Genomic DNA, 19930 nt, shown 5'->3' on the forward strand with positions numbered 1-19930 from the left:
AGCCAGCTCTCACATACTCTGCTAAGCCACGAACTAGTAAATACAAAACATACTCAAACGCAGAAAGCATTCTGTTGTCTCTTTTTAAAAGCTGATCAATATATTCTCTTTCAGCTAACGCTGCTTCAGTTAGCAGCAGACAAGCTGTTGGGTTCAGGCTTCCTGGGCAGACTTTATTTTTAGCTAGGAGTGGCATTTTTCCCTCTGGAAGCTTTCCCTGCTTCACATCATGCCGTGAAAGCTGCTTGCTGGCATTACGCTTCCTCCTCCTCGCTACTATGTTCCCTCTGCTGACTTTCTAGCCTTCAAAACATCAGTTTTCTGATTAAATTATCATGCTGCCCACAGCGAGAGAGAAAAATGACTCGGTGCATAGCGTCGTGTACCGCACCTCGGCGGCGGTCTCCCCGCCAAGCGCCCTGTTGTCACGCCGGGGAGGTGGGCAGGCTGCCGCCGGGGGCCGCAGAGCTGTGCACGGCTCCGCGCTGCAGCTTTGCACCGCCGCCGAGCTCGCCCGGGGGCAGCTGAGCGTCAAGAGCACCCGCGGGACCTCTCCGCGCTGAGCCGGGCCATGCACCAGTTGGGTACGCTGAGGAGAGGCAAAGGTACGCTATGCATGGCCGCAGGTGAAGCTTTTCTTTGTCGAATTTGCAGTGGGGGAAAAAGCAAAAGAATTTTTGCTGCTCATCTGTCTGAGGTTTTTGTCTGAGGCGCAGCACGGCCGATGTCAGGGGGAGCTCAGTCAGGTCCTGACAAGGCGGCAAGAGGAAGCGAAGGGGAAGACCCCCCCTGCCCCAGCGACCACTGCGTGGTTGGGATTTCCACCAAAGTCCTAGGTGGGAGTTAGAGCAGATCCCCAGGGCCCAAGCTGATGGAGACGGGGGAGGAGAAAGAATAATGTGATTGCCTTGCGTGTTTTGCCGTGTGTGCTGAGACCATGTGTGTTCTCTAGCAGAGCTCATGCTGTTTGCTGTCACTCCTCAGCTAGAGAGTTTGCCACAAGCTCCAGCTCTTGCAGTGAGTCATGGTTCAAAATATAAACTTCTATTTTAAAAAAAGGGGGGGAAAACCAATAGGTTATGAGGGCTATGAAGAAACATTTTAAAATATGAGGCAGTACAAACAATTTCAACACCAAATAAATCTTTAGAGAACCTTGAATCTTTGTAAGATGTGGATGAACTTACTTCCACCTCTTGAACCTGATGATAGTTTATATCTCTGTAGTGAAATGATCTGATCACTTTGTCCTAACATACATGTCCTTCAGTCTCAAAACTTCTCCCTGCTCTTAAGAGCTGTGTGTATCTCCAAACGTTCCCTACATAGCTGCCAAGACGTCCAGCTTCCACCTCTGTGATACAATTATGCGCAGTAAATATTAGCATGAGGGTATAGTGAATACACAGGTGCTGGGCAGAATTAATTGAGTTCATGTCTTTTCTGCAGTCCAGGCATGTTTCCTTGGAGCAATGGTAACATCCTGAGCAGGCAGGTAATAGCAGGCTTCATACTGAAGAGATGCACAGATGATCCTTTGTCCCTCCCTCCAAACCCTCCCAAATTAGATGTTAAAAGCTGTCTGCTGCTGTTGCTGCTGCTGCTGCTGCTGCTGCTTTCTGGAGGAGTATGCTGCAAGAGCAAAAATCTCAGCAAGCAGAGTATAAATTGTCTATGATATCTGGGCCTACTTGAACTTTGCACTTTCCTTCCCTCACGAGTTAATGTTATCAAAATCCCGGTGTTAAAGACTGGCAAGGCTGTGATGCAGAAGTATAGGGAAATAATTCTGCATATCCCTGACAGTCTCTTCTGCTAGGAAGGTCTCCAGCTTGGGTCTGTTAATATATGAGCCTGTGTGCCTGTGCTTTATAAAACCTCTGCCCGGTTGTAACCACATACACCTCTAGGTCCATAATATTTTTTGCTCCTAGTATAGTGTGTACGTGCACACTGTCCACATCCCTGTGGTTTTCCTTTATTATTTGCTTATATAAAATAGACACTCGTGGGTCTGAACTTCCTTTTCAGCTCATTTTTTTTCCTAAAGGAGCCTTTTCCCCCTGTTTTTTCTCTCTGCGACTCTTAATTCTTTAGGATTTGGAGCAATAAGAACTGTCTTCTCTGGCATGCAGGATGAATCAACATAATGGTTCATCATCTCCATGCTGAGGGCAATGTCCCCACCCTAGCTGGTGAAATAAGAGTCACCTTATATGTGAGAAACAATAGATTTGACTATGACTGTGCTTTAGCATCTGTGACAACGAATGCTACAGGTCACCAAACTCTCCGGCTTGGGCATTTGACTCAGGAAGGAGGCTTCTTGGAGAAAATATATTTCCTTTTGTGGCTTTTCACTCGCTTGCTGCTAATCTCCCCCTGTCCTATCGTCACTGATCCTCATGTCGCTTCCATGTCACTGATATTCTCAGAGTTACCTGAGAAACACGTGCTACACGTTGTGCAAACACATACTCCTGCTTACTTACAGCCGTGACGATTAGGCAGACCATAGGTAGCACAAAACCTGGACAGCCTGCTGCTGTTTGTTACATTAGTCCTGTGGGGAGAAAAAAATCCCTGCTATACGTACCCACCCCAAAATAAAAATATTAAATGATATTAATTAATTTCACTGCACAACCCATTAGGAGTGAATGCATATTGTTAGAGGGTTCCATGATGGAGTATAAATGCCTCATTAATATTGGACATATCAACCTGGGAGCACTAGCAAAGTCAGAGAGAATAGTGACTGGCAGTACAATGAGTTCACCCGACCCCATGCAGGGACATTTTCTTTAGTTCCTCCGTCTGCATTCAGATACAGACCGTTCTCTAAAGACACCATCTGTGCAGGTTTCCAGTGCCTGGGTCGTACCTCTGCAACACAGCCCTGGCTGAATTCCCTTGGCTTTTCAGCGCTTTTTGACCAGAGAAAGCAGCTGTAGGCAGGCTGAGCATAAGCCAGACCCCAGCTGACCTTGAAGCTGCCTCGCACAGACTATAAATATTGCTTCCTGATATTCCAGTCAGCTTTCTTCTTGGAGCACTGTGAGAAGAGTTTCCCAATAAGTAGCATTTCCTTGGTCTCCAGTGCTTCTGATACCCAGAAGTAACCAACAGGAAACCTGGGATGCATTGCTATGCCTACCAGCCAAGCCTGGCAAGGGGACTGTGCTGCTTCAGACTTTTTTGTCCCAGCACACAGCTGAGGTAATTCAGCTATCTCAGTACTTCCATTTAATGGCATCTTTTCCAAAGAAGGGTAGGAACTGTTGAAGGGGCAGAGGTGGATGTAGGTCACTGTGTGGGGGACAGATCCTTGGAGGCAACACAAAGACATTTCCCCTATGATGTGATAGATGTCTCCCCAGCAGTCCTTGCTCCCTCCTCCTCCACAGTGGCAGAGGCCCCTCTGCAGCTGCAGATTCTTCATACAGTCAGTGTGATGGAGGCATCTTTAAAAATTTAGAGAGACACAGAGGACGCAGCTGGATGGGGCTGAGCACAGTGGTGGTATGTGCTGCAAACATTAGGAGGACACCCCTGTGTTCACTAGGCAGAACAACAAATTCTATTCTGCCCGCATGCTAGCCTGCAGACCAAGGAGCTAAAGACCTTGCCAGCCTGGTTAGAGGGGAGAAGAGTTCTTCTCCACCGTGTAAATTACCTGGGCCAACCACCTCTAGGCTTGCCCACTAGAGATGCTTTCACCCAGCGTTCTCCTTGAAGAATTAGGCTGGTAGTGATGGAGGAGATGTGGAGCTATTGGTCATAGGGAGAGGGACCTTCCGGCTACTTTTAAAAGCTTTAAAAGCTTCTTCCAACGCCATCCTCTCTCAGTCACCTGGAGAAGCACTTCCTGTGAGTCAGATCTCTTTCTTGGGCTCGCCCCAAACTGGTACATTCAGCTTCCTCTGCTTAGAGCAGCGGAGGAAGTTATAGCTCTTCTTGACGCTCCCATGAAAGGAGAAGCTCATCTTGCAACAATTATGGTGTGCACTCAGCCTGCTCTAGCAGAAGGGGAGGTCACGTAGACTGGAGAGAGGGAAATGTAGGATCTCTGAGTTGCATTAGTGTGTTCTGTACTGAATGAAGCATCTGGGACCATTTCACTGTTTCTCTTTGAAGACCTGGATTCTTTAGTAGGGTTCTCCTTCAGGATGGGTAAATTATGATACATCCACGCTCTCTTACTCCCGCTCTCAGACAGCACAAAAATATAGCTTGCTCAAGGATGCTTGCTTCCTGCACATGTTCAGGAAGTCTGGCACACAGCAGTTGTAAGTTATGTACAAGTGGTGATAGCTCACGCAGGTGCTCACAGAGCCTGCACACCACTTGTGTTAGTAGGACTTTCACACTGGGGTGTGGGGTCTGTTCTGCCCAGGCTTTGGTCAGTTTCATCTCCTGCCACAAGTGAGCTCTTCCTGGGCACTGCTACGGCATGCAGCCCATGATTCTCCTTTATGTAAAGGAGAATTGCTCTTGTAGCAATGTCTCTGAGGGGAAATCATTATTCGCTGCAAGAAGGTTGGCCCCGTATGAATATGTAACAGGGTACATTTCCTCCTTGAATTTGATATGTCTGTCATAACTAAACTTCTATTGTATATAAATGGAAAAGTTTCAGTAGAAAATAGCATTGCTCATGTCTATCGTCCTTCTCTAATTAATAAAAATCATTTTCTGCAATGTATGTGCACGTAATTACCATTCTGAGTGATCATTAAGATGTACATAGAGTTAGCAGGAGTCCTGCTACTCATTCATCTAGTGAGGCTTTATACCATAGGGAGAGAAAGCAGTAGAGAAAAAAGTGCCTGGGAGCCCAGTATTACGGTCTGAATGAGCTTCCACCCATGAATGAAATACAGCTTGCTGTTTTACCGTGCCAAGAGGAATATAGCTGTGCGTGATCTCTGAGCTTACTTTTCAAACCAAGATATATATTACCAAGTCAGCGATGAGTGAAAGTGCACTCAGTACTTTTTGCTGAGGTGTTTACGTATGTGTTGTGCTGTTTTCTGCAGGAGTTAGCGTGATGCCCGTCAGCTCCTGCATTCTTCGTGACGCTAGAAAATTCCATTATCAGACACCCAACAACTTGGGCACAGTCTGCTTCTTCCTCTATTGAACTGACCGCAATCTGACTGTCTAGCAGTCTCGCTCTTATTAATTTAACTCTGGCAGGCAACAGAGCGCTTCTTGATATGTCTGAGGTGCTAAGCCTAGGAAAGTGAATGCATCGTGTTAACCATTACCATCTCTGACCCATGTCTGCTTTTAATATGACTACAAGATGAATGAGGAGGTGACTGCTACGCTCAGAAATGTGGAAAGCATTTGCAGCAATGAGTGAAACCATGCCAAAAAGAGTAACTGGGAATGGCCCTTTTCCAGCAGTTTGCGGTGGGTCACGGCACAAATCTAAGGTTAGGCTTTTCCAGGTACACTGCATTGGAATATCACAGCACCTTGTAAACACTGATTGACACAACACCACAGCCCTGGAGGAAGGAGAGATGGTTTCCTTCGGTTTCAGAGAGGCCTGAAGCAAGGGTCCCCAGGCAGTGCAACTTGTTCCCCTGGTGTACACCAGTGTTGGGGTATACACCCAGCACCTAAGCTGCAGAGCTACAGCTTCTCCCTAAGCCTGTGTGTAAGCAGAAACCACTGCTGTTGCCTCACCAGTGGGGCACTTGGAAAACCCTGACGTAGACAGCCTAAGGGCTGCATTTCTAGAGTTACTTAGGCAGCTAAAGATGCAGAAAACTGCTTGTGAAAATCCCACTTCATGCTTCATTCCTACTGATTTTAAGACCCTCAGCAACAGGTCTAAGCTCAGTTCTGAGTCCAGACTCACTGCCTTGATCCCAGCTCTGCAGAACAACCAAGAGCTCATTCGTGCCCCATTTGCAGCTTTTTAATTGGACCTCTGCTGAGAGTCTGGAACAGCAACCCATACAGATTAAAAGTAAAGAACATGTTTATTCAGATTCCCATGAAGCAAAACTGTTCAGTTTTACAGAAGTCTAATTAGGATAGGTACCCTGGGTGATAGAGAGCCCCTCCTATCTCTGGCCCAAGGGAAGATCTACATACCAGGCTCATTTCCCTTCCAGCAGCTTACTCTTTGGTTTATTGATGAATGAAGTGATTTTTTTTTCCTTATTTTTCCCCTATTTGTTCCTGTGAGAGAACAAAGTAAAGATTCATCACTTTTTCTCCTGTGCTGGCCAGAAACATCTGTCTCCCAGTCTATCTTTCAAACTGTGTCTCCTAGGAACAAACTCCCAGAGCACAGCCAAAGAAAACTGACTGCAAGGGTGGCCAGCACATTTGCAACATGATATTTTGGTTTTGTTTTCATTTTTTTACGAAGATGTGATGTGTCCTGGCCTAGCCTTTTTTCACAGGTTACTTTCACTTGAAAGCAGATGTTTCTGGCAGAACACAATTGCATGCAAAAGTTTAGAAAAATGTTCAGTTCATTTCTATATGAAACACAAACAGATTATACAACCTCGGAAGTCACCATGAAAGAGGATGGTAACTTTCTGTCCAGTTTTTGGCTGTTTTCTGCAGCCTTAATTGCCTTGACCAGCCTCACCTGCCCCTCCACTCTCACATCCGCTGTCCAGGAGCCCCATTTAAGCTCAGGCCTGGGCCCCTCAACCTCCCCTGAGCAGTTTGGCGGTTAGGCCTGTGCCCAGCTCCATCCCCTAAAGATCTTGACTCTCAATCTCGGTTTCTTGGATTGACCTCAGACCTGCCTCAGGGCTTTGAATTTGTCTGATAATCACAGGACTGTCCACTGGCCCTGGCCCCTGTCCCACTGGAGCTGCCCTGCTCACCATGCTTAGGTCTGTGGGGCTGAGCCCTTGCTGGCAAGGATGCTGCCCCTGACTGCCTTGCTGCCACCCTCGCACCCAGCTCACCTGCCCTCGCTGATCCCTGGCCCCTCAGGCTGTCTCCAGCCCTGCACCATGGGGCCCAGCCCATGGGCTGTGCACTGAACTCTCCTACAGCTGAGCACTGTGGGCTTGCCCCCACAGCTCCAGGTTAACCCCCAAACCAGGCAGGAGACCATGGTCAAGCCAGCAAAGGCAGGTCACAGCCCTGCAGGCATCTTTAATTTCCACACCTCTGTGGAAGCCACAGCAAGCCCAGCTCTCCTCACCCTTCAGGGGTGATCATAGGAGGGTATAGGGAGTTTTTTATTCAGATATAGCTAATCTTTACCTGATGAATATCCGGTTGCTCAGCAGTGGTAACTCCCCAGCTTTTAGAGATGGCTCTAGATTGGGCCACACCCCGATAAAACCTCACATGTTGGAACACAACCACCCTGTGCTCCAGGACCCCCAAAACCTTCTCCGCTTTCGGTCAGCTTTGGGGATACTGAAATTGTGCAGCTGGGGCTGGGGCAGCCTGGCTGCAGCTGCCAGGGAGCCAGCTGGCTGCTAACCGCATGACTTCAACTCATAAAGAGGGAAACTGGGAGATGAGTAGAGCAGGTCCAGCAATGGGGGCCAGGCTCGATTGACACTCCAGCAATTATCAGACAAGTCCAATGTGACGAGGCAGCCCCAGGGTCAGTCCAGGAAGCCCAATGAATGAGTCAGGATCAACAGGGAACAGAGCTGGGTACTGGCCTACCCGCAACACCTCTTGGGGGTGGACAGGGGCCTCAGTGGGGCAGTAGGCAAAAGGTGAGTGGGTGAAGGTCCTGCAGGAGCCTGATCAGGGCTGTGAAGGCATGTGGGTGTACTCAGGGCCCTGACAGGGAGGTGAGCAAAGGGGATGAGGTCTTGAGAACCCATCACTACATTCATGCCACCAAATCAATGAGGGTATGAGCAAATTTCCTTTCCTTGGGTGGGAACTCCCAGGATGGATCAGGCCTGGAGAGCTTCAGACCATCAACCTTATTTCTGTCTTTGCCATAAACTGAACTGTCTGAGCATCCGTCTGCTTTGTTTCACCAGTTAGTTAATTGTATTAGCTCCAGTACAATCACACAGATGCAAGGCAGGCCCTGGAGGGTTGCTGTAGACTGTGCTGCAGCGTGAGGAGAGTACTCGAGGATCAGTTGCATTTTTCTTTCCTCTTTAGTTTCTCCCGCGCAGAGTCTGGAAATAACTTTTGTCAAAATGCAGTTTAAGTGGAAATGACAGGTGTACAAGGTGTGATCTGTTTGGGACAAATCGACTCACGTGATGATTATGCCTCAAAGTATGTTTACTCAGCCACAGTAATTTGATCTGAATGGAAATGCAGACTCAATCTCTTGCATGGCTCTTCATTAATATCATTCACTATATAGAGTTATAAAGATTTCTAAAGGTAACTATACTCAGCCTCATCTTTTATTGTGAAATCACTAGTAGAAAGAAATTCTATTATTTGTTCCATAATTTCCAATATTGACAGTAAACATGAGAAGAAAGTGGGTTTGTACAGGGCAGAGGTAAAATTGGATCAAGGAAGAGAGATGCCTGAGCCATGCTCATTTGTTCAGAAACTTTGTAGGCTAGATGAATATGTTTGATGGGTATAACTCCAAGAGCAAATGAAGAAAGCATATTTGCTGACGAATAAAGTCATTAGTTATTTTCCAAAGCAAAAGAGACAAATTAACGACTTAGGTTTGCCCCGAAGCACATTGAAGTCAAGGAGAGTCTTTTCACTAATCTCAGTGGGCTTTGTATCAGGTCCCCACTGTAGACCAAGGACAAGCTGATCCCAGTTACTGCTCTATTTATTTATTCGTTCCTGTTCAGGAGGTGCTGAGGACTTTCTGCTGATAATCGGATCACAGTTTACATGTCTCACACTGTGCTTGTGAGCTGCAGTGAGTGACTCGTGAGGGTTTGCAGTTGTCTTCACACATACAAACATTGCTGCAAACCCCATTGGGAGCTGCTAGAAGAATCTCTCTCTCTCTTCCTCTCTCTCTCTTTCTCTCCCTCCCCTTCGGCAATGCACAGACCGAAAATCCCACCCTTGGTGATTCAGATCAACAGACGGCCCTGTTATTTCTCAGACTGAGAACTCTAACGTTTCCTGCCGACAGCTATTTTGGGAATATTAAGCCTGAATATTTTGTGGAAAGTGAATTCAAAGGGCCACAAGAACAGGGGAATGAGTGAATGAACCCAAGCAACTCAACATCACTAAAAAATTTGTAAAGCTTTTTTTAAACACAGAGGGAGCTTTGATACCACACATGGCAACAAAGACTTTTGTCATGTAGGCTGCTTGGAGTCAATGCGAAAGTGTCTCCATTGTGCTGGCATTCAATTGCAGGAAGCAAAGCTTGTAGTAGAGCATGAGATAAAAATATTCGTAAGGCTCATCACTTTTTGACATCTCCACTCCAACACTTCCTCCCCAAAGTGCTGTGTACAGACAGCTGCATTGTGACTGCTACTTCTGATCTTCAGACTAACCCAACAAACACACTTTGAGCACAGGTGCTGATGCAAAGTATATGAGGAGGTGAAAGAGCTTACAATGACAGTCTGAAATCAATGGGGACAGCTCATCTGTTTAAGGTGTGCAAAGATCTGGCCTCCAGTGAGCAGTCATTATCTTTCACATGAAGCACAAACGAATTGAATCCGTCTATGAAATTACATTATTCTACAGCAGTTAGAAAAATTGATATCCTGTGGTCATGATTAGGCAGGTGTTGGGCCATGCTGCAGACGACTATGTGGTTTTGTTTTGTTTGTTGTTAAAGGAGCAAATGGGCATTCAAATCATTCAATAAAATAAAATTTTTGATTTTTAGCAGAGGTAGTGCATGCAGATTAGGGTCTGTATGTCTAGTTACAAAAGTATATTTCTTTCGGATAAAAAAAAAAAAGCACCCTTAGTTCTCTCTTTTTGCTACCTTCTTCCTCAAGATCTCAAAACAAAGCACTATTTCAACAAATTACAGCTAATAGGAACATCTAGTATTTATTTATAGTATATGTTTTCCTTAGGAGAGTTCTTGGAGTATATCTGCAAATATTCTAAGGTTGCATTTTAGAACACCTTTCTGTGTTCACACTAGGTGGGCCCAGCTATGCTAAATATTTGCTCCATAGGCTGCTATTATAGCTGCAGCAATGAAAGGCTTAGTGTTGACCAGGTGCTTTAGACATGCACGCTGTCTAATAATCTTGGGATCAGTGTAGAGGACACTTTTCAAATGAGAATGTCTGTCCACACTATGTAGGATTGCACTTGTGTAGTAAAGTTACAGAGAATAAAAAGGTGGGTATCAGAACATATGGGGTAGCCCTACCAAACTGTGTAGCATGTATGCTGCATAGGCTGTGTGTAATTGCTATGCTACAGATTTCCCAAGTTCTGTTTCAGCTTCCAGGTACGTATTTGCACACCGTATAGCTGACATATACATCCATACGGTAGATAGTGTGGTTTGTGTAGGTAAGTCAGGGACTGACTTTCATGTGAGCAGACCGTGGTTTGGTGATGTGTCTGGCTGGAGTGGAGTCCTGGCTCTTGTCATGTCTTTCAGGAGTGGCAGGGAAAGCCCAGGACTGTGGGATACTGCCTCAAGTGTGCTTGGGGGCATAGTCTGCAATTCAAGTTTGAGAACGGGTGAAGCTATTCGTGTGTATGTAGCCAGGCACTACACAGTGTTAGCTGAGCAATGCTTTCAGTATGAAACTCAGCCATGCTTGGTTTCATGTCTCCACATTTGCTCTAGCCGTACCTCAGCTTTCCAAGGGGAACAGGTAGAGGGCAAAGGAGAGAAAGGGAGCTTTTCTAGGGAAGCATTGTCTAATTTCGTATTAAAATCATATAGTTTCAGCAAAAGAGGATGATTACAAGTGATCAACAACATCATGATTTCTGCTGAACTGAGCATTGAATTTGGAGATCTTTTAACCATGTAGCTGGAAAAAAAGGAGAGAAAAGTTCATGAGAACCTCCGGGACAAGAAGTTACTATGTATTGTACTCCCTTGCTACCCAGCAGAGCGGAGTGAATAGGAAAGGAGAAAAAATGTATGTAATAATTTGAATTTGCAAGAGAGTTTTGATTTGATTGAGTTCAGCAATCCTTTCGTGTTTGACTTTTGCATTTATTTGTGTATATTCAAGCTCTACAAGTATGAGGGCTTGCTGAGCGATTTTTAAACATAGATGCTCATGTACTGACCAACAGTGGATTCTGAATAGATTATTTTCTTATAAAATTTACACTGCACTGCTTAGTTAACTCCCCTTACCAGGGAATAAAAAGGGAAATAGATGGATATGGCACATATTGCAGATTATAATTTATAATGGACTGCTTTACAGAGAGGAAGTTATTTGCTGACATTACTCTTGAACATAAATAATGAATAAATTACAGAATGTTGCAATCTGTTTATACAGAATTCTCAGACAAAGGTGAAATTCATGAAAAAAATATTAGTTGTGAATGATTTGCTCAGCTCTAGTTCTTATTTCTGTGGCTTTGAGGGACTTTGGCTACTCACAAGCTGATAACCTTCAATTCCAGATTGGCAGGCTATAAATTCCTTTACGTGACTTGCAGAATCAGAAGACATTTAATTAAAAATATTTACTAGTATGCATCCCCTCCTTCATCTTTAGTGCTTCAACTAAAATAGAAGGGAGCTTTAGTTGACAAGAGCTGTAGACTGTTTCCCTCCTCCCTTTTCTGTTGCTGAATCTCCTGTGAAGGTTAATTTTGTATAGTGACAGAGTAACAGTGAGGCGTTTTGTCCATGCAGGGCCCTAGATTTTGGATGTTGAATAGGTGAAGCTTATTTGTATCTGTTGAGCCTCAGTACGACATGGGTGGGATGAGTACAATGCTGAGTTTTATGTCTAGGATCAACTAACTGTCGTTGCCACACTGGATAATGGTGACTAGACCAACAGCCAAGAGTGACCCAGCCGAGGTGTAGGAATGAAGTGGTAATCTCATATTAGTGTTCATGAGCTTGCTTCTGCTAAGAGGTTGCTGTTAGTTTAATATGTTTTGAGAAAAACCTTCTAGTTAAAGGACATGTCTACAAATCAGGAGAGCAGATCTTTATTCTCAGCTTTGTCAGAGACTTGAGAAAAAGCCCTTTTATTCAGACGCTTTAAGACTTAAAGCTCCAGTGTAGGTGCCTAGCTTCCTGTGATTTCTCCTAAGTATGCTTGTGGTACATAGCTCTCTTGTGGATACGAATGTTGATGTGGCCCATGGCCTTTGTCTACCTTTTCAATAAAATAAATAGTCAATAAAATAGAGGTTGTAATCTCTGCTAATCACATAGGGATGCTGTGAAGGGTCATTAAATGACTTTTTGTCTCCAAGAAAAGCTATAAAAGTTCATAATGTTATTAGCAATGCAGACCAGTTTAGAGTGTCCACAAAGGCTTTTCAAGACATTTTAGATGAAACGTTTTGAAAAAGTGAGGGCCATCCTGCTCTCAAGCCCGAACTCAGCCATATTTGAATATGTCCCAATAACCGCTCCCTAGAGTTGTTCTTAAAAAAACAGTTGGTTTGTCTTTGAGGGAGTTCCTATGCCCTCAATTTTTGCAGCTCTTTTAGAGCAGTGTGTTTTGGGATGATAGGAATGAGCAGTCCCAGAGCAAAAAGGTCAAAATATTGCTTGTCTCTTGCAAGCTTATCTCATGCACAAGCAGCTTTTTCCAGAAGTCTTCAGAAGTTGCTTTCTTGCCATACTCATTATGTGGCTGTGGGTGAAGAACCGCCCTTGGTCATCCAAGGCAGCTCCCATGATTAGAAAGAAGAGCTTCTAGGTTTGGCATAGCCGTGCAGATCCTGGCATCTGAGGTACTCACAGTCCCACCTGACTCACTTCAGGTTCCTTTTAACCTCCAGAGCAGTTCATAAAGTTTGTAGAGTAAATGTGCATCATACTCTTTTAGGCTCAGTATTTTTGGATTTTGATACCAGGTTTGCTAATTATCCGTGATCCATTTTCTACGTTTGTTATGAATTGTGACAGGTTCAAGCAGAAATAGAAGAGGGGAAAAAGTTCTGCTTCCTAACCTCCTCAGTGCATTTCCTACCTTGTTTTGACTTCCTCCTCATGCCTGAGTAGTAGCTGAGCAGTACTTCTGTGTCTCTTCCTGAGCCCTCCCTCTCCCCCCTCAACATGCCCAGCAGTCCCTTTCGCCTGGGGCAAAGTCACTAGAAAAGGCTCCCTCCCCGAACAGGGGGAAGGTGGCTTCTTGTGGCTCAGCATGCTGTGCAATGTTGCAGCTCAGTGCTGGCTCTTCCTGCCTCAAGCCTTTTTTGGTTTGCCTCAAGGTTTGCCTCAAACCTTCTTTTCAAGACCGAGATATTATTATTTATTATTATTATTGTTGCTGTTATTATTATTATTTTCTTTTAAAGATTTCCCTTCTCTGAACAGCCTCTTTAAGGTAGGCACCAGGTTATTGTCCTTTTGGTTTTCCTGTTTGAGCAGAGATTAGGCAGGGGATAAACTCCTGCTTGGGTTGGAATGCTTTTGCTTTGATCCATTTATTTCAGCTTTAAAGTATTCTTTCTCCAGCAGTTGTAAACCACACCCCCCGCTATTTTGCCTGTTATGTGTTATTTTGCCCTGAGATTCACATGAACAAAATAAATAGACATTTACTCAGGTTTCTCATACATGGGTTTGGCAAGTTCCCCAGTCCCTTCCCTCTCTCTTTAGTTTAGTTTTCTTTCCCTTCAAGCCTGATTGTGCTCCTGTAAGACTATAATAGAAATAATAATTGCCTCAAGTGAATCCTGTTGGGAGAGGCGTTAGAGGACAGGTCGGTAACTGAAACAGCACATCAAGGCCGAGTGAACATAATAACAAGCTGTTCTGCAAATTGAGGCCTAAAAGAAACATGAAAACAAAATCTGAGGTAGGGTCACTGTTATTGTTTTGTAGAGATTGTGATTTCTCTTGCTATGTTTTACCACTTTCTTGTTTCCAGCTTTCCACATCTGTGTAGTCTGAGATCATGAAATTTCAAGAGTATTTACCTGTTAGCCAAAATAAAAGAACTTGGTGTGGTCTGCTAGTTCTATCATAGTCTATTAGGATATAATATATGTCATCTGTTCCCTGGATTAAATCTAGGCAAGAAAAGGAACCCTGAGGCATGTACTCATCCCTTCCCGCAAACACCGGGCTCTGTGGGAGCGTTCAGGACTACCACGTTAAGCACTGTACTGTCAATTACATTTTTTAAAAGGATATTTGGGAAGGGTGGGACTTAGGAAGTGCAAGTACAAGCTGCTAAAGTTCTGATGGGAAGAAGAAAGTGGCCCTGTTACCTGCTATTTGCTCCCTTTTGAGTCTTTTACCTCTTTGAAGTACCACTAAAGCATGCTGCTGAGTAGTGGCCTATTTTGACTATTGGCAACACAGCTATATGTTGTGGATTAGCATCATTAGAGAGGGGGAAATAAACTATTCATTCTTACTAAGCCGTAATGTTTTGTTGTCCAGATCTATCTCGTGGCCCTTCTCCATCATGCTAAATGCCTTCCTCTGTTGAAGAGTTTTATTTCTTTCCCCAAAAGCTAATTCCAAAAAGGAAATGTGTTTGATATTTAGTGGGGCGTGGAAGCTTCTTCATAAATACCAACCCACACAACATTATGAGTATTTGAAGCTCTGGATTTTTCTCTGGAGTTTCATGAGATTGGAAAATTGTTGTACTGTATCTTGCAATGTTCTGTCACATCATGGTTTTGAGTATTTGGATACCTTCCCTAGAAGCTGGCTTATCACTGACTACGTGGATGAAGAGCTTTGCACATGCTTTCAGAGAGCACCCAGTCATCAGCTCCTGCTGCATGTTTCCATCTATATGTCAATAGTATAAACAGCCAACCCTATACAAATAGCGAACTGAATTCAGAGCTCCCTGAAGTGTACAGGAGAGCTTCTGTCAACTCTAAAGGGATTCAGTTTAAGTATACAGTGAAAGCGAGGCAGTCACCTCTCCAGCCTCAGATGGTTTGCAGGAACAGACCATTTAAGGGAGTTAGCTAAGTAAACACATGGAGTGGACTCCGTAAATAACACCGCTGGTTGGAGGTAGGCGATGGAGGGGGATGAAACACAAAATTTATCACTTGCAATCTGGAAGACAGCTTTCACAGTCAAAGTAAAAAGGTTTACTCCTGTGGAGGGCAGTGTATAAAGATATTGACAGGTACCAGGGAGCAAGGAGGTGGAGTTAGAGTTAACTATTAGTAAAATATAGGTTCTTGGGCGTGTAGTATAAATGGTTCAATGCCACTAGCTGTGTAACAGGATTGTTTTCTTCTTTCTCACACTTTCACAGCATATAGCGTATGAGATGCAGCTAAAGATGACATGACACAATATCAGAGCCTTTTTTCCCTCCTTGTAGCAAGAATATATGATAATCTCTCTGGGAAGCAAGTCTCAGGCTATCTCCAAGAACAATAGATGCTTGTAAGGCATCCAGTGAAGTCAGAATAGCTGGAGGCTGTGAGTAACATAATAACTCTTTGTGCTTGCATGATGTTTCATTTTCAGACTGATCTGAGTATGAGACAGGAAGTAACCAGATTTATTTTTTATTGGCTATGTTCAAGCTGATTTTTTTCTTTCTTTTTTTTTTCTTTTTCTTTTTTTTTTGAAGCAAGGCTTGCAATCTTAATTACCACAGTGGTAAGAGCAGGATGGTGCTGCAGAAATAGAGGGTCTCTGGTGAATGCTGCAGCCCAACCTGCAGTGAGTTTTGGAGCAGACCAAAGGAGCAGAGAGCACTGGGAGGTCAGAGGAGGATTTAAATCACCTCCCCCTCCCCACATGGCGTAAGAAGGAAGCAGGCTCTGAAGCAGCCTAAATTTGCGCTGTGGTGCCCCAGTTTGTAAGTGGGAATTCAGACTGCAACACGCTGTTCTAATGACCTCCGGGCTGCAGGTCTCTCTGAAACCAGCTCCGTGTGAGCACGGGCTGAGTGCCAGTGGCAGGTCGGAGCTGCTGCTGCCTGCTACACGCACCGCGAATGTGTTGCGTGCACCACATACCTACCAGCGTCACTGTCGTGAGAAACAGTTGCTGATGAGCAGAGTGCCGCAAATCTTTAGGTGCAGAATTTGGAGGTGCTCTAGTTTCCTTACCTAAAAATTGCAGGCTTGCTATCAGTAGTTAGAGGAAAAGGAAAAAGGACCATCACAGAAATTCATGGACCTGATTCTTCATTACTGTCACTAGGTTCATTGTAAGGTGGCCCTTAATATTTAAGATATATTTTGCTACCTATTTAGCTATGACAGCAAGTCCACGTTTCAGTTAGCCTGGCTTGGGAATTGAGATAGATAGTGCTGCTATACGTCTTTCAGGCTGGGATGAGTTCCCTAATATACTGTGCTCTGCCCTGCGGTGTGGCCAAGATCACAACAGATTCTAAATCTGTGTTGTTCTGTACTGCTTGTAATTATGTGTCATATAGTCTTGGATTTGAGGAGGATGTTGAGGGGTGAGGGTTTGTTTGTGGGTATTTTTTCCTGAAAAGTTATTTTATTAAGCTGTATAGATAACTGATATAATGTATCAATAATATACTACATTATACTTGCTGGAAAAAGTTTTCAGCATTCCCTAGGAAGGAATCCAAATTAGCTGGAATTAGCGTGAAAGGGAGGAAAGCGACATTGTATTTAATTCCAGGTCCCATTCTCTGACTGTCAGACTGCCACCCGCCTGCAATGTGGCTGCCTTGTGCTAATAGTTGGAGGGAGTCAGAGTATGGAAAGAAGCAGCTTTGACTGGAGAGCCAGCTAACTAAAGTTGTGACATTTAAATCAAGATGTGAGTTGTTCTTCCAGAACAGAAGCTGAATATCTACATGTGTGCTTTTGTGAGGGACATAGATGCTGTATTCCACCTTATATATTTCATTGATGTATACAGCGCTACTATTCCCAGGAAAAATTTTTATCAGAAAATCATTTACTTCAGTTTCAAGACAGGAAAAACAATGCAGCAAATATTTTCAGGGGAAAACAAAATAAAAGAGTAGATGCATTCAATGGGATTAGTAGTAGCCAGAGATTTTCCTTTTGCAGTTTGTCTGAGTTTGACAGATTTTGTGGAAATCTGAGTAGTTATTCATAGAGAAGAATACCCCTTTTACCTCCTTCTCTCTCTTCCCCTCCATTGCATACTTATATACCTCGACATGCAAATGTGAGGACACACTTGGGATATGGGACTGCTGAACTCCGGTCCCTTCTCTGATTCGGACTTTTGGAATGGCCCATCACTGCTGAGCTTCAGGGTATTATGGATATTCACCCTCTCAACTCTTGACATTCTTTCACTCAGGCTAAAAATATTTGAATATGTGGAGCAAAAAATACTTGAATATTTGGAGTAGAAACTGCTACTCAGCTAGCCTTGCCAAATGAGGACCAGTTATTCTCATCTTGTCTGAGCTGGTGAGTATTTATCCCTTTCAGTCTCATTCCCATTTTTGTTGTTTGAAGTCTCTCTTTTCTGTGTTCCTCCCCTACAACTACGTTATAGCTCTCTGCCAAAAGAGAAAGAAAAAAACCCAGGCATCCCTGCCTACTCTGATCTTGACCATTGCATTCATCTCCATCCCATAGAGTGACAGTGAGTTTCCTGTGTACCTGTCTGGAGACTCACCTTGCTTCAAGCCTCTTACACAAGAGCTAATCCATGCTCTTCCCCAGGATTTCCTTGACCTCCGGGGCTTTTGACTCAGCCCTTCCAAGAGATCAGGCAGTCAGGAGCACCCTCGTCCTGCCTCGCCTCTCCTCAGTCATCCCAGACCTGCTTCCCCTTGCCTCTCTTTATAGAGCTTACGCTGTCTTGCAGAAAGCCAGGGATGCGGCTCCTTTCAGGCTTCGGTTCGTTCGCTTCATTCCTCTGCCCCAGAGGGGCTTGAAGTTGCCTCTCACATATTGCGGGTGAGTGTCAAAACTACTGGACTTGGAGGAGGAAGGGAGCGGCCCTAGGACCACCTACATCCTCCTCAGCTTAGTGGATAATTCCTAAGCCCAAATGTGAAATGAGACCCTAATTTCCCATTTCCTTACTCTGATTGAAGTTGTGGGAAGCAAAATGTTTTGGGGAATAAAATGTTTAATTTAACCCAAAATAGTTTATTTTTCGCTTGTTGAAAAAAAGAGAAAAATGTTTCTGGACAAATCAGACTGATTTTTCCTCCTTTTTGGGTTCTGGACACCCAGCTGAACATATCAGTTATTTTCACAATTACAGGCACTCTGCCAGACTCCTGCCCTTCATGACTTGCTCTCCAGTATAACTTTGTGGATTTGTTTTCAAGGCAGATTCAGCCTTGGCTGTTTGGCTTCTGTAAATAATGCTTTGCTGTTTTTTTATGGTTCTGTATGCTTCCTCAGAGCACAGTGCTAACTGCACCACTCCCTGCACATCTGCACACCTGCTACCTGATGTTAAAAGCGCTTGACCTAGCTACAGCCCGGGCACTCCTCTTTCTGTTGGAGCTGTGCCCTTCGCAGCCTTTGTGCTAGTTCTTTATGTTGTCCATGGTATAATTCCTTTCCCACCTATTGCCACCATTTTCTAAATGTCTTAATCACTTGTATTTCTTACAGCTGTCACTGAGGCCAAGGCAGTGCACACTACTACCCAACTCTGTGCTTAGCCAAACAGGTCAGTTCCCTGCCGTTATGGCTACCTTTCACAGAAGTGACCAGCTGGAGCATATTTGGCCTTGCATCCCTATTTGCAAAACTGTGATGAAGTAGTGGGGATGGAGCCCAAAATATCCTCTGTGATCAATTCAGACATTAGCAAGCTCTGTTTTCTGGTTTCCTGCCTGTAGGAAAGGCATGGTATGCTAGCAAGAGTACAAAATGCAATGCAGGCATGCAGGCACTGAACACTATCCTTAAATGCATGAAGAAGGAATGGAGCTTTCAAGGACCCAAATGTAGCTTCTCTTTAGGAGATGGAGGTATATATTTTCCCTAAAGTTCTTCTAAAGTGCTGTAAAGAGAATATCAAAGTCATCAGGGCAGGTCCCAGTTTGGAGGGTCTTCAAACTGTAATGCTTGTGGATGTTGTGCCCACAGCTGGATTAATGTGCAATTTTTTCCTCCTACAGAAATGGTGGCCTGAAATCTCTAGATTTGGCCTTAGTGTTTTAGACCATTGTGTCAACTTCAAGTTTCCATAGGTTTTGGACCACGCATGAACCACTCAGAATTTGGGAAGTGCATTCCCCAACCATAGCCAAGGATCTGGAGCATCATGTCCTGATGAAAAAAATTACAGGTTCTTTGACCAGTTTATGCTCATTTGTGAAATTCATTGCTTCTATTGTTTAGAAGTCAAGATGAAATTTGATTGCAGACTCAGTAGTATGGTCAGTGACACATCATCACTGCCACAGAAATCGCTAAAAATACCTTTCCTGCCACAAGAATTCACCATGAAGTAATGAATATTTTGCAGGGTTTTTGTTCGTATTACACTTTATTGTATAATGCTGTCTTTTTATTCATTAGATAATAGATACTTCAGGTAATGAAAATTCATTTTGTGTAGCAGAAATACCAAGAAGAAGTGGCTTCTTGTAACTGTTCAAGGGCTCAAAAGTGGATACTTGTATGCTTTCGTGTTTGATTCTTGTTCCATATCACTTCAGAAGCATAATTTTTGTTGACAGAAAATTGCCCAGGCTTAATAAAGCAAGATACTTCTATATCAGCTTTTGGGTTCTTTCTAATGCATTGTCATTTTAGGAGCTAATTGACTTCATAGACAAGATACATTGGGACCAAATTTTCAAAGGCTTCTGGCTCAGTGAAAAGATAGTCCCTGGAAACTTTTTTTTAAATAAAAGCAAAGATTAATGTCTTACTTCCCAGATCTGCAAGAGGCAGAGCA

General features: G+C 44.1%; 1 long non-coding RNA gene across 1 annotated transcript; it reads left to right on the forward strand.

The window, feature by feature from the left end:
• The first annotated feature begins 505 nt into the window (after nt 1-505).
• LOC138066176 (uncharacterized) lies at nt 506-17962 on the forward strand. The gene is made up of 3 exons (XR_011139415.1): nt 506-605; nt 17354-17466; nt 17870-17962. It is a non-coding gene; the product is annotated as an uncharacterized lncRNA (long non-coding RNA).
• Nucleotides 17963-19930: the final 1968 nt, after the last annotated feature.

This window comes from Struthio camelus, chromosome 2 (genome assembly GCF_040807025.1).
Source record: "Struthio camelus isolate bStrCam1 chromosome 2, bStrCam1.hap1, whole genome shotgun sequence".
Lineage (NCBI taxonomy): Eukaryota > Metazoa > Chordata > Aves > Struthioniformes > Struthionidae > Struthio > Struthio camelus.